Source organism: Astatotilapia calliptera, chromosome 3 (assembly GCF_900246225.1).
Source record: "Astatotilapia calliptera chromosome 3, fAstCal1.2, whole genome shotgun sequence".
In the NCBI taxonomy this organism is placed as follows: Eukaryota; Metazoa; Chordata; class Actinopteri; order Cichliformes; family Cichlidae; genus Astatotilapia; species Astatotilapia calliptera.
The window spans coordinates 41318731-41331859 of record NC_039304.1 but is presented as its reverse complement, the minus strand read 5'-3'; the positions used below and the strand labels follow the sequence as shown (position 1 = coordinate 41331859).

The window sequence follows — 13129 nt, the reverse complement described above, 5'->3', positions numbered from 1 at the left end:
ATTTGTTCGGCTTTTCATTTCGCCATTTGTTGATTCACTTGAAGAGCGAGTAACGTAATATTGGTCAAGTGATCAGTTTGATATCAATCTTTCGTGATTCACCGTCATATTTACATTATTTGTACGGTATGAATGATTTTCTTTGGTACCTGGTCAAACTTAAGCTCTCCTTAGTATGGCTGGCTCCGTTTCTCCAACAGCGCACTCACTGCTGGCAGCAGCTGCCCCGCCCCCTCGCTCAGTCGCTTAGTGCCTGAACTCGGATCATACCAATATCAGGGGGGATTCACGCACAGTCGTAAATTCCCACAGTGTGCACTATGTGCTTCGAATATTGTGTGTACTTTTTGTTTTATACAGTTGTCAGCCAGGCATCTAACTATGAAAAAATTACACTCCAAAATACCCCGGGCTTCTGACAAAACAACCCGGGCTTAAGCCCAGTAAGCCACCCCCACGCTCCGCCCCTGCTTTCAACAGCTGCTGAAAGTAAGGGGACCTAACTGCTATCGGATATTTATATAGAGATTACCCTTCAAGGACCTGCAGTTCAAAAAAGTGCCCCTCCGACAGCCAAACCCATCTGTTCTCTGATTGGATTGTTTAATTTGTGATTGACATGACATTGACCAATCAGCTTAAAGGAAGAAAAATAGGGTCAAAATTCATACATCTTGCAGGGGTTTTTTTGGGCTAAGTCCACACACAAATCTTTTTTACACATACAAATCTTTTTTACAAGTACAAAATATTTATGACCACATTTTGAGCCCATATGACAGCCCAGTTTGTTTTGCAGATTCTGTACAGCAGCTTTAATATAGGGAGAACACAACTTCCAGATTGTATGAGTCAAATTAGTTGTGGTTCTTTTTCTTTGCCAGTTTAACTTGTTTTGTTTTGCCTGTTAGTATTCCCTGTCTGTTTTCTTACCCAACACGTTCTCACTCCCAACTCGTCAAACGTGTGACGCATGGTCAGACTCCCTCTGCTTCATTTATCGACGCGCAGGGTACGCCCCTCGCGTCGAGAATTGACGTGCAGGGTCCTCTCATTGAATACTATAGAGCTCCCTAAACGTTGTTTATTGACGACAAGAGATTGCCGCGGAAGAGCCTGTTGTCCGTATATTTATATATTTCCGAAATCACATTGTAGTGACGTATACAGAACACAATAAATTATATAATGTAAACAACTACCTGAGAAACAGCAGATACAGCAGATAAATTAATTATAGGCTATTACTTTTGTATCGTTTATTGCATTTATGGAGGGAGTGATGTATGCTGGGTAATGGCACAGCTAGCGACTGGGTGACTTTATTCACCCGCTTCGGCTGTTATCAGTCCATACAATGGGCGTTATTAGCACAAATCAGTCCCATAGATATGGGCCATCTCCTGCTAGATTGTTCAGAAGGTTGTTCTCATCCATCCAGATGGAGGATCACTAACAGGAGCGTGATTTCTCATTATGGATGATTTGATTATAAATCAATTAATGGTTCATCCTGTGAGATAACGCTTTCCGTTTCTATTTTCCATCACTGATAGTGGTGCCCCAGTATTTTTCTTCTTCAGTGCAGGGTCATAGTTGAGTCTATCCCAGCTGTCGTTAGGCTAAAGCATGCAGCCTGTATAAGATAGTGTAGGTCTAACACAGAGAGAACACAGTGTGTGAACCAATAAAATCCTCTCCGACCTTTGACTCTCAGATTGCTCACTGCTTTCTTAAACACGATGTTTCCCTCTTGGCTGTAGACGGTGCAGGTGTAGACTTGTGTGTCTCTCTCTGTGGGGTGTTTCAGGGTCAGACTGAGGTCTCCAGATTTCAGCAGGTCTTTATTCATCTCTGTTCGGCCTCTGTAATCCTGATCCTGTCTATCTGGCTGATCACAGCCATCCTGATACACGTGGACCTTCCTGTTAGCGTCTCTCCACTTCAGCATCATGAGGTAAATCAAGTGTGGTTTTACAGGACAGCTGTACAAAGTCCTTTCCTGCATCCACCTCCTTCTGGGGGACTGAGAAGACAGTGAAGCATGTGTAAGTGATACAGACAGCAACATCAACACTGATGGTAACATTACCTCCAATTCCACTCCTTGTTTCATCGACTCAGACTTGTGATATTTCCACGTGTGTTTATGTGGAATATCAGAAAGTTTTCATAAAAAAACATGCATGTAGTGATTGTGACTGAGACGTGAGCGCTAACAGCGTGCACATATATGTGGGACTGACTGAGCTTTAGCAGTATGCTAGCCACATGCTAAACAAACATTATGAGAAACTCATGAAAGTCTCATGGATGATGTGGACACTCACAGTTCATCTCTGAGCTTTTACAGTGACCTCTGACCTCTGCCCTGTATCTACAGCACTCACCTCCACTGACAAAGAGCAGCACTTGTTTCTTCATCAGGATCTTTCCCTCCCTGCTGTGGACGGTGCAGGTGTACACACACACTGTTTAGTAAAGTCATGTTGTGGAGCTGTTTCACTGATCAATGACTGAGTCTGAAGGAGGTTTTCTGACTTCTGGAACAAACCTGGAAGTTTCTCTTCAGCTCTCTGTATCAGCTGTTTGTAACTCTGGGGGTCTTTTATTTCATAAAAGATCTCCAGAAACCCCAAGAACAACCTGGATAATTGGGAGAGCTATGGCCCAAGATGGGAATGGCTCTGTGTAGAAAACAATAATAGACCATAATATTAAAACATCATCATAATATTATGACAACATCTACAGCACCTCTGACCTTTATCTACATCTCTGACCTTCGACCTGCAGCACTACTTTCTGTCTCAGGATGTCTTTGTCGCTGTAGATGGTGCAGATGTATCCTCCACTGTCTCTCTTTGTGGGTTTTTTCAGGGTCAGACTGAGGTCTCCAGTTCTCAGCAGGTCTTTGTTCACTGTTGTTCGGTCTCTGTAAAGGCCGTCCTGGTCATTAAGTTGGTCGCCTTCGTTTGCATACATATGGACCATCATGAGTTCTGGGTCAGAGCGAGTCCACTCCACTGTGCTGTCCTCAGGCAGGTAAGATTTTGTTTTGCAGGGCAGGATGACGGACTCTAAGCCTTCATTCACCTTCATCTCCACCTGCTGGTCTGAGAGGACAATAAATCACAATATCAAATAGTCATCTGGGATATGAGCATTAGTGTTGCTAATCTATGTCTCTGTGGTAATACATCATCATCTGGCCTCTTTTTTCCCATTGAAAGCTAAACTGGATCTTTAACGTTAACAATTTAATCATCGTTTGATCATTTCCAGCATTAAAAAATCCTTGATGCCATGGAAACATTGTTTAATGCACACAAAACCTTTATATTAGACACTTATAAAAGTTTTTATAATTTAAATGTAATGTATTTTAAACTATGTTTTCTTTTTTTGCTGTTTGTTTATTTTTTGACTGATCAGAAATCTCATTTTGAATTTGATGACAGCAGGATATCGCAAAAAAACGTTGGAATAAGGGAACAAAAGCCTGTAAAAGAAAGTTGTACTGAAAAGAAAAAGTCCACAGAGCAAGGCAGATGTACATACAAAGCACTAAATTGATCTAGCCCATGTAGTGGTCTATATGTAAGTACAGTGGAACCTCGACTAAATTCGTTCCAGAGCGTCTTTCGTAAGTCAAAATTTTCGTTAAGTCGGAGCACCTTTTTCCATCGCCTTTTGAGTGAGGCGATGCTGGCTGAAGACAAAGTTCTTGGTGGAGGAGGACCTTGCTCATATTTGTCAATAATTTCTCTCTTTGTTTCCATCGAGAGCACCTTACGCTTCTTCTTTTCACTCGAATCACTTGCAGAAAGTTTTTTCGGCCCCATTATGAATGAACGGTAGGCTAATTGCATATGAGAAGCACACGAAATAGCGCACTGCAACAACGATACGTCTTTCATATGGAACAGCAAATATTTCCAAATATTTATTTATAAGTGACTTATGTATGTATGTATGTATATATATGTATATATTGTACTATTCTTAGTTAGCGTATTGTCTGTCTTGTCTTAATGTTGGTTTAAAATGGAGCACTGTAACAAAAAATAATTTCCCCCAGGGATCAATAAAGTATTCTGATTCTGATTCTGATTCTGAAAACGCAAGTACAAAAGCCAAGGGGTTATCACATGATTCGGAAGGCATTGTGGGAATTCTGGTCTCTGCCAGCGGATTTCGTTATGCGGGCATTTTGCCGTACCATGGGCAGAAATACTGCCGTTAAGAGCCTTCGTAAATTGAATTCTTCGTTAAATGGGGTCTTCGTAAGGCGGGGCTCCACTGGATGAGAATTTTATATCTAATTATAAAATCAACTGTAAAGCAGATAAATAAAAAGCGCTTCAAGGTTGCTTACTACAATGCATTGGGAGCCTGGCTGCAGCATTTTGTATCACTTAGAGACATAAATAAAGCTTTTTTTCTAAGCTTGTAAACTAGACATTACAGTAATCCACCACAATGACACAAATGCATGAATACATTTATGCATTTACGTACAGGAGACTATTAGAATTTAGAAATGTTCTTTTAAAGGAACGTCAAAGAGATTTTACATATAAGTCAAGAATCAAATACAGAAAGATTACAAACACTGGACAGAAATCCTTTGACTGATTCTTAAAGGCATTTATGTAGAAGCTGTAGTCATATTCTGAGTCTTGTGTGAATATAAAAAAAAAGTTTATTAGTAGAGAGCAGTTATCAGGGACACAGAGTGGACTGTGGAGGATAGTCTATCCAGCTGTCGAGGCTTAAAAGACAGACACAGTTGGGTGTCATCAGCATAGAATTGATATCATTTAATGACATCAGCTAAATAAAGGATATCAAATTAAAATAATGGATCCAGAATTGAGCCTTGCACTACCCCACAGATTAGAGCAGCAGTGTCAGAGGAGGGTTTGTATTACCCTGAGACAAAAAGTCTTTCTAGACGAGTAGGAGGAACCTTCCTCCTACTGTGCTGAACCAGAGATACCAGCCAGCATCTTAAGCATCAAATAAAATATTATAGTCAACGGAATCAAAGGGACTTCCACCCACCAAGGAAGCTAACATTGCTGATGACAGCAGGACATCCTCAAGCAGACCCAGTGTAACCGTAACCTGCTGTTTGGAAGCATCCCACATTCCAGACAAGTTTTAACAAAAGCTGGTTAAATACAGTGTACCGAAGAACTCAGCACTTTACTTTGCTTGTTAGCTTGTCTTTACTAAATGAATTCTTGAGTTTCACTGGGAGCCAGTATTTACTAGAAAAGGCTTCAGCAAGTGGTGAAAAACCTCAACATTTCTGAAGAGTGTTACACAGTTTTGACAACTAAATACGGTCATCAGAAAATATAAAATATTATGTATTTATGTATCCTCTGAGGGGGGGTGGCTGTGGCTCAGGTGGTAGAGCAGATCAGCTACTGATCGGAAGGTTGGTGGTTTGATCCTTGGCTTCCCCAGTCTGCATCCCAAACATCCTTGGGCAAGATACTAACCCAGAGTTGCCCTCCGATGCATTCATCGGAGTATGAATGTGTGTGAATGTAGTTTAGTTTGCACTTGAGTTTAGAAGTGCTTGTATGAGTGGGTGAATGAGGCATGTTGTATAGAGCGCTTTGAGTACTCCGGGAGAGTAGAAAAGCGTTATATAAAAATCAGTCCATTCTGCTGTTGTGGCTAGGGATGGGTGTCGATTTCTATAATCGTTTAGATTCTGATTCATAAGGTCTCGATCAGTTCAATTTTGACTTAGACAGTGAGAAATCTTATAATTCTGATCATTTATCAGTACATTTCCATATTTTTATATCTATATCTATATATATCTATATATATAGATATATAGATATAAAAAAAGCTGACACTTGTGAGACTTCATCAGAGGTGTGAGCATCACAGCAGATGCCTTTTTGTCAAAGTAAGTGAAAATAAAACACAGAAAAACCTTTTTCTAGCCTAGCTTTTTATATTACCTTATAATATTTTGCAGTAGAACAAAAATGAAAGAAAACCATGAATCAACATATTAAGTGACTGACAGAGAGAGCCATCCAGGAAGTGTGATTCTATTGTGGTGGAAGTAAAACAGCAAAAGTAAGAGGGAATTAATGACAATGTTTATCAAATGTGAAGCTTAGTTTTGATCTACTTTTGCTGCTGGTTCAGTAAATTTTGGTCAGAGAGTGACAAAACCTGCAGCTTCAGAATCAGTGAGATCTCGCCTTTTAGTCCTGATGGCGTGTCTGTGTATGTGCCGTCGAGTGAAATGGTCTGTGCTTTGTGTTTAGGTGTTTGTGTGGAATCAATGTACCTGCTGTCATTTGGTGTTTTAGCTGTTTGGTGGTTGTTAAAATAGTTTTGTGAGCTTTAACCTGAGATTCAGGTGTTCCTGGCAAAATACATTTATATTTAAAAATCAATTCAGGATTTAATGAATCAATATCGCTTTATTCAAGCTAAAATCGTACCTTAGTTGTGGCTTCCATGGAGCTTAGATCTAAAATGTTGGTCTTTGTTTATAACAGAATTGCCAAAACACTCTTTGTTAGGCCTGCGCTCACAGGCCTCACTGATTCAGAGACTTATCCCCATGAACGAAGCAAGACAACCAGAGATTGATGGGTTTTAACTTGCAAGGGAAGCCGGTCGGATCAGTTGTCTGGGATCTCACCTGATCCCAGACAACGCCAAAGAACCAGCGCCCCCTTGCAGCCTTTATTCAGTCAACACACAACCCCATTGTAAAACCCATATGGTGTGTCATAAAGGTTAAAGGGACTGTGTGTGTGTGTGTGCATGCTCATCCGAGCATCCGAGTCATCTCACCCCTCCTGTATACGGTTTAACCCCTTTAACGATCTCTCATATACCAGTGCAGGTGAGCCTATAAATGGCAGGAAGTAAACATTCCTTATCAAATAAGGAAACCAGAATCTTATATGGAATGTGCCTGCAGTTAAACACTAATGGCTAAACCTCCTCCACCATCTTGCATGTACGGTAGAAACAGAATAATATCTAAACATGCAGTTTAAGAAAACTGCATGTCATTGTTGTGTTTAAGACAAATTTAAACACAACAATGGCAACTTTTAACCAAATCAATCTAACCTGTTTAACGTCTGATCTGTCCACAGTACTGACTCCTGAGCTGTATAAAGAGCAGGTGTTGGCATTTCTTGCTGACCTTTGACCTGTAGCTGTATAACTGTCAGTGTCAGCTCTTCTCTTCCAAAACTGATGGAGCAGGTGTAGCTGCCGCTGTCGGTCAGTTGTGGTTTTCTCAGAGTGAGGCTGAAGTCTAAAGTGTGCAGAGCATCACGCCTCATCGATGTGCGCCTGCTGTAACGCTGGTTTTGTCCTCTAAGGTCATCTCTTCCTTCTCGCTGTAGGTGGACAGAGTTGGGATGAAGATCATTGCGCATCCACATCATTGTGGGGTCCTCGGGTGTAATACCTGAGTACTGACAGGGCAGCAGGACAGATCTTTCCCCCTCATTCACCTCCACCACCACAGCCAGGGCATGCTGGGAAACTGAAGACACATAAACAGACATAGAAATTAACCGCATGCTGTGGGTTTGTCTCAGATACCTCAGGTGACAAATTAATTTAAGAAACCCAAGACATGTGTTTGAATATTGAAACATGACTCTTGACAACACAATAGTAAGCTGGTTTGACACAGATGTTGTAGATACATTTATTGTACATACAAGTGTTTCCTTCACCACTTAATGTGCCTGTGAATATGTTGGAGCGTTATCTTGTGACAAGTTTAATAACTGCTGTTCCAGTAAAGCAACATTACAAAAATTATTCTGATGCAGGTCCTTAATGTGACAGCAGTGGAACAGCTGTCAGTTCAGCCTTTATCTTCATCTTTTATACTGTGATGTTTTCCTGTTCCTGTTACACACAACACTGTACCTTCTTGTACATCACAGTCAATATGAATAAACTGCAGGCTGCTCGGCCACTCCTTCCGCCTGAGGATAACCACCGTAGTAGAATCAGTTTAAACAAGTCTCCACCATGTATACACACACACACACACACAGTGAGTAGTTGGCACTCCTGCAGAGGTATGTCAGAAATGTTCATCCTTGGCTCTCAGTGCCTACAGATTTGTACGGTGACTGCGATGAACGCCTGTTTGTAAGACGAGGACTGAACCACCGTACAAACAAAGGGATTTAGTGTAAAACTATTTTAGGATGTTGTTCAGCGTCTCAATGATGGAAAAGCACAACCTTTGACTACAGTCTTTCATATTTTTACAAACAAAGCTTCTTTCCTCACTATTCGAGTTACTTGTTTGTAATACAGCTCCATAAGTTTTACACACAATCGGCATTTAAACAGTATTTAAAGTGTGTATCTTACTGTTGATGAGGAGCAGCAACACCAGCAGTATCTTCATCCCCCTGTAAACAAAAATCCAACTGGCAGAATTAACCGACACGGATGGATCAGAATCAGTGAGACATTTATCTCCAAATACTGGCACATAAATGCGAGTTTGCTTTTGGTTTCTTCAAGACTCTGTTCCAGAAAACAGGTTCAACAGCATCTGACTCCAAGTTTTACCTTCAAATCTGTTATAAAACAACAGGCCTTAGTGCACAGCAATGAGGAAATAAAAAGCAGTCTCTCTGAAAACAATAACACTCAAATATGAATGTGTGTGGCACTGCATCATTATATGTGTATATATATATATATATCTCAAGGAAATATGTGAAGTTTAACGGTATGTGAAATCTATCTGGACATGGAAACCGGTGTTAATGTCATGGTGTAGGTAGGAATCAGACCCAAATGCAGAACTCTTCCAAGAGAAAACTGTCACGGCGGGGCTGGGCCGATTTGTTTTGTAACTGGACCCAGAAGCAGGACAGAGGATGCCAGAACTTTAAAGAACTAAAACCGAGCATTTTATTGTGGCCGATACAACACTGGGACACACAATAACACAAAGCAACACATGACAAGAACTAACACTAAACCTAAACTGGGCGAAACTAAACTATGTTTACTGGGACTCTAACAAAACTGTGATGACATAGATACCGATCTGGACATGATGGTGAGCAGGAGCATGAGGGAAACTGAAGGGATAAACCCAAAACTTGAACATGTCCTGCACACCATCATTAAACACACTAACATAACATGGGAGGTGACAACAGACGACCCAACACTCACTGAACAGAAACACACTGACTAAATGCAAATAAGAGAAGGGGTCACACATGGGAGCACAGCTGACACACATGAACCTAATGACAGGACAGGGGAAGTAAAATACAATGAACAAAGAACATACTGTACTCTTTCAAAATAAAACAGGAAACATGGCGACGTAGACATGACACAAGGGGAACCTGATAAACCATGAACTAAACTGCAAACTAGGCATGACCGAATAACTAGATAACTGAAAAGAAACTGCAATACCGATGAAATAACAAAATAACATGAAACTCAGAACCACTGGGTCGCATGACCCAGGACCACGACAAGAACAGTGAATTTCACTCCGTTTCACTCTTTTTACTGTTCACAGTGTAAACACCTTCCGCAAACTACCAAATTTTCAGAGTATCCATGGCAAAATTCTCCCTCCAAGAACGTTTTTCTGGACTTTACCCTTCTAAGTCCACCAAATATTAGTAACCCCTACCCCAGCACCTGGCATCCATAATCTGAGTTATAGTATAAGCTGGCACACCATCAAGGACCTGGGTGGATGGTTGACCGTTGTACAGATGTTGGACATCTGTTTTTTGTTTTTTGGGGGGCGTTTCTGCTAATGAGAAAACACACTTTCCTGTTGTAAAGTACCTCTTGAACGCTTTCCCACACTTAACCCCTTCTCAGAGGACTGCTAAACAAAGTATCTCATCAGGGAAAATGTGTTTGTTTTTTAGTTAAAATTGTCTGTTTTTTTTTTTTTAATCATTTGGGTGATAAATAGTTCTGAATATTTGTGGGGTTTTTTACTCAGGTTATGTGTCATGCACTGTGAGTGGCAGGAGGGATTGGAGGGCCCAATACGCAGTAACAAACAAAAACCAAGGAGCCAAAATCAGGGAACAAGAGTCCACACAGAGCGTCCCTGAAGGCCCTGAAGGCCCAGAAGCAGTTCACACATAGTTTAGGGGAAAGCAAGCAATTCAGGGCTGACTCAATGGTTGACAGCACAACAGTAACTCAGGGGGCTGACCTGGAGCTCAACAGCCCCATAGTCCAAGACAGAGCTGTCAGGAGGCTAACAGGTGAGGAGAGATGCTGTGAGGAGAGATGCCATGTGGAAAACTGCAGTGGCCATGCGGTTCAGGAGGCCTTCCATGATGGCAGGACACCCAGCCGATGGCCAGGAAAGTGCTATCCTCTATGCTGTTGCATGCAGGAGCAGCAGGTTGAAGGCCACATATAGCAACAGACCTAAACTGATCACAAGGCCAGTAATGTTGTGGGGATGGAGCTGGACTCCGTTAGGGTGGTGTCTGAGAGGCAGATGTTTTCCAAGATGAGGACAATCATGGATAACACCTCCCACCCACTCCATGATGTACTAGCTATTCACAGGAGCACGTTCAGTGAGAGACCAAAAAGCAGCACAGAACGACACAGGAAATCTTTTCTGCCTGTGGTCATCTCCCTGTACAACTCATCCATCTAACACACTGTAAACACTGCAATAGTTACACCCTTTTTACACACGCTCTTTTCTACTCTGTTAATCCTTGATATTTATAATTGAGTGATCTGTATATATTAATGATATTTCTTAAATGTGTAAAATCTGTAACATAATGTATTGTTTGGAGTTTAGTCTGTTACTGTTAGTATTTTTACCATTTCTTCTTGGAGCAACTGTAACTCACATAATTTCCTTAGGGATTAATAAAGTATTCTGATTCTGATTGGTTCAGGATGAGCTGCCATGATCCAATCACACATCTGCTTACCTGCATCTTTTGCTCGTTTCTCCTCCTCTTCTTTTCTCTTTTTTCTAAACTGAGCACCTGATGGCTTTGAACTTTTCTTGTCCAGCTTGGTTTTCATTTTGCACTCCAGTATGAACACAAATCCCCAAACTCGAGGATCACCACAACATGACCTAATAGACCTACACCTTAGTTCACAGATTCACTTTGTCTAATTTCTCTGATTTCACACAACCCAGGATTCAAATCATGAATACATGATGGTCTTGGATTTACAACATTATGAATGAAATGTGCTCTGTTTGGAAGCAGCTGGACTCTCCTCCCCTTTTGACGGGTTGTTTGTGAGACTTTAAATCATCAAACTGTAAATTATAAATTGTTATTGATCCCTTTACCCTGAGTCCTAAAGTGTAGATTTATTTTCTTACTCTTCTTATATATATTGTTTGTTTACTTGCACTGCTGTAACTGGAGCCTCGTCGGCTCTCGCGCTCACCTTTCGCGTATAGAATTTCGAAAACATCAGTGCAAATTATAAGTCTGTATCATGATGTCTGGTGTTTTCGTGTTTGTTGGTTTGTTTTTATTTTGCGAGTTGGTTATTAGATGCCGCTCCAGCCAGCCACTGCCCCGCCCTCTTCTCCTCCCCGTGCCGCAAGCAGCAGGCGCGCCTCGCAAACGGAGGGCGCCCTTACTCCCAGGAAATAGGCGATAGAAAACCGATCGGTGCCTATGACATTCCCAATCATGTCGGGGCAGCATGAGTATGAGCAACCTTTTGCTGATGCCCATGACGCTGCCCCCACCACAGAAACTGATCAGTCTATTGATCACACAATATTCCATCAAAAGAATTGATTTGACTTTGATTTGTGTAACAAAGTGATTTCCACGTCTCCTTCATGATGTGACAGTATCAAAGGTTCTGTATATGTAAGCCATACTTGTGATATCATTATTATTATGTTTTAACATTAGGCTCTTTTATTGTTTTCTACATAGAGCGGTTTCCATCCTGGGGCATAGCGCTCCCAATTATTCTGGTTCTCGTTGTTTCTGGAGGTCTGTTATTTTATTTCATGTCAGGTGAGTCCCTCCTACATTACCCATAACACTGACGCTTAGCAGGTATCCTTCCAGATTTTGGTTATGTAGGTAGCTTCAGGGTTAATCCTGGGTTTTCTGTGCTATGAAGGTGGTTCATTTTTTAACAGGGAAAATCGCCATGGTAACATATGCTGTGAATCTCCAAAAGTTGATTCTGTTCATCTGGACGTTGTGTTTTGTGGGAGAAACGTTTCGTCACTCATCCAAGTGACTTCTCTGCTGGGGAAATACATTTGACTAAAACCCCCTAAATGACATGCAAACTGTGCGTTGCATTGTTACAGGAATGTCAGTGCAACAAGTTGAGGACTTGTATAAACATGTATAAACCCCGCCCCTTTCATGTGAACTTGCAGGGGAAACTTTTTTTTTTTTTGCCTGTCCCGTTTGGCTCTTTTGCATCAGAATTGTTGTCTAAAGGCAAAGAAAGATGCCCAACGGATTTACTTTACCAAACTGACCATCCCAGCCTTGCCATAATGGTCCATTTGATTCACCTTTTATTGTTTATTTTATTTTCACTTGCTGAATACGGGACAGACTTGACTGGGGGAAAGAAGGGGAGAAAGAAAGAGGGAAAGAGAAACAGCTGAGAAGAGGGACGGGGGAGAAGGGCAAAAAACAAAAACCAACAGAACGGGCAGAGAAAAAAAATGCATATATCAATCACCTGGATCACCTGTTGAGAAAGAAAAAGGAAAACAAGCAGAAGAGAACAAGAGTAATAGAATAAACAACATCACAATGATATATGTGAATATGACAGTAAATACTAAATATTAAACATTATTGTGCAGCACATAAGATGTGCTGAAAAAGGGTGTAGTTTGTGTGTGTGATCACCCGTGTGTACACCTGTGAGCATGGACGCGCTTATTTTTTTAAAAGGTTCCTTCATGTAATGATATGCTAGAGGGTGTGGGGGGGCCACAGCCCCTTCCTCCAGGGCATGAAGCAGGTATGGAGGAGATCAAAACTCCAGACATCCAGAGGCCCCCAGAACACAAGAGACCAAGGAAGACCAACAGAGGGGCAGCCGCGCCACT

At 41.4% G+C, this 13129-nt stretch overlaps 1 pseudogene; it reads right to left on the bottom strand.

The window, feature by feature from the left end:
- Positions 1–8513, bottom strand: part of LOC113019578 (protein NLRC3-like) — a 576297-nt pseudogene extending 567784 nt beyond the window's left edge.
- Positions 8514–13129: the final 4616 nt, after the last annotated feature.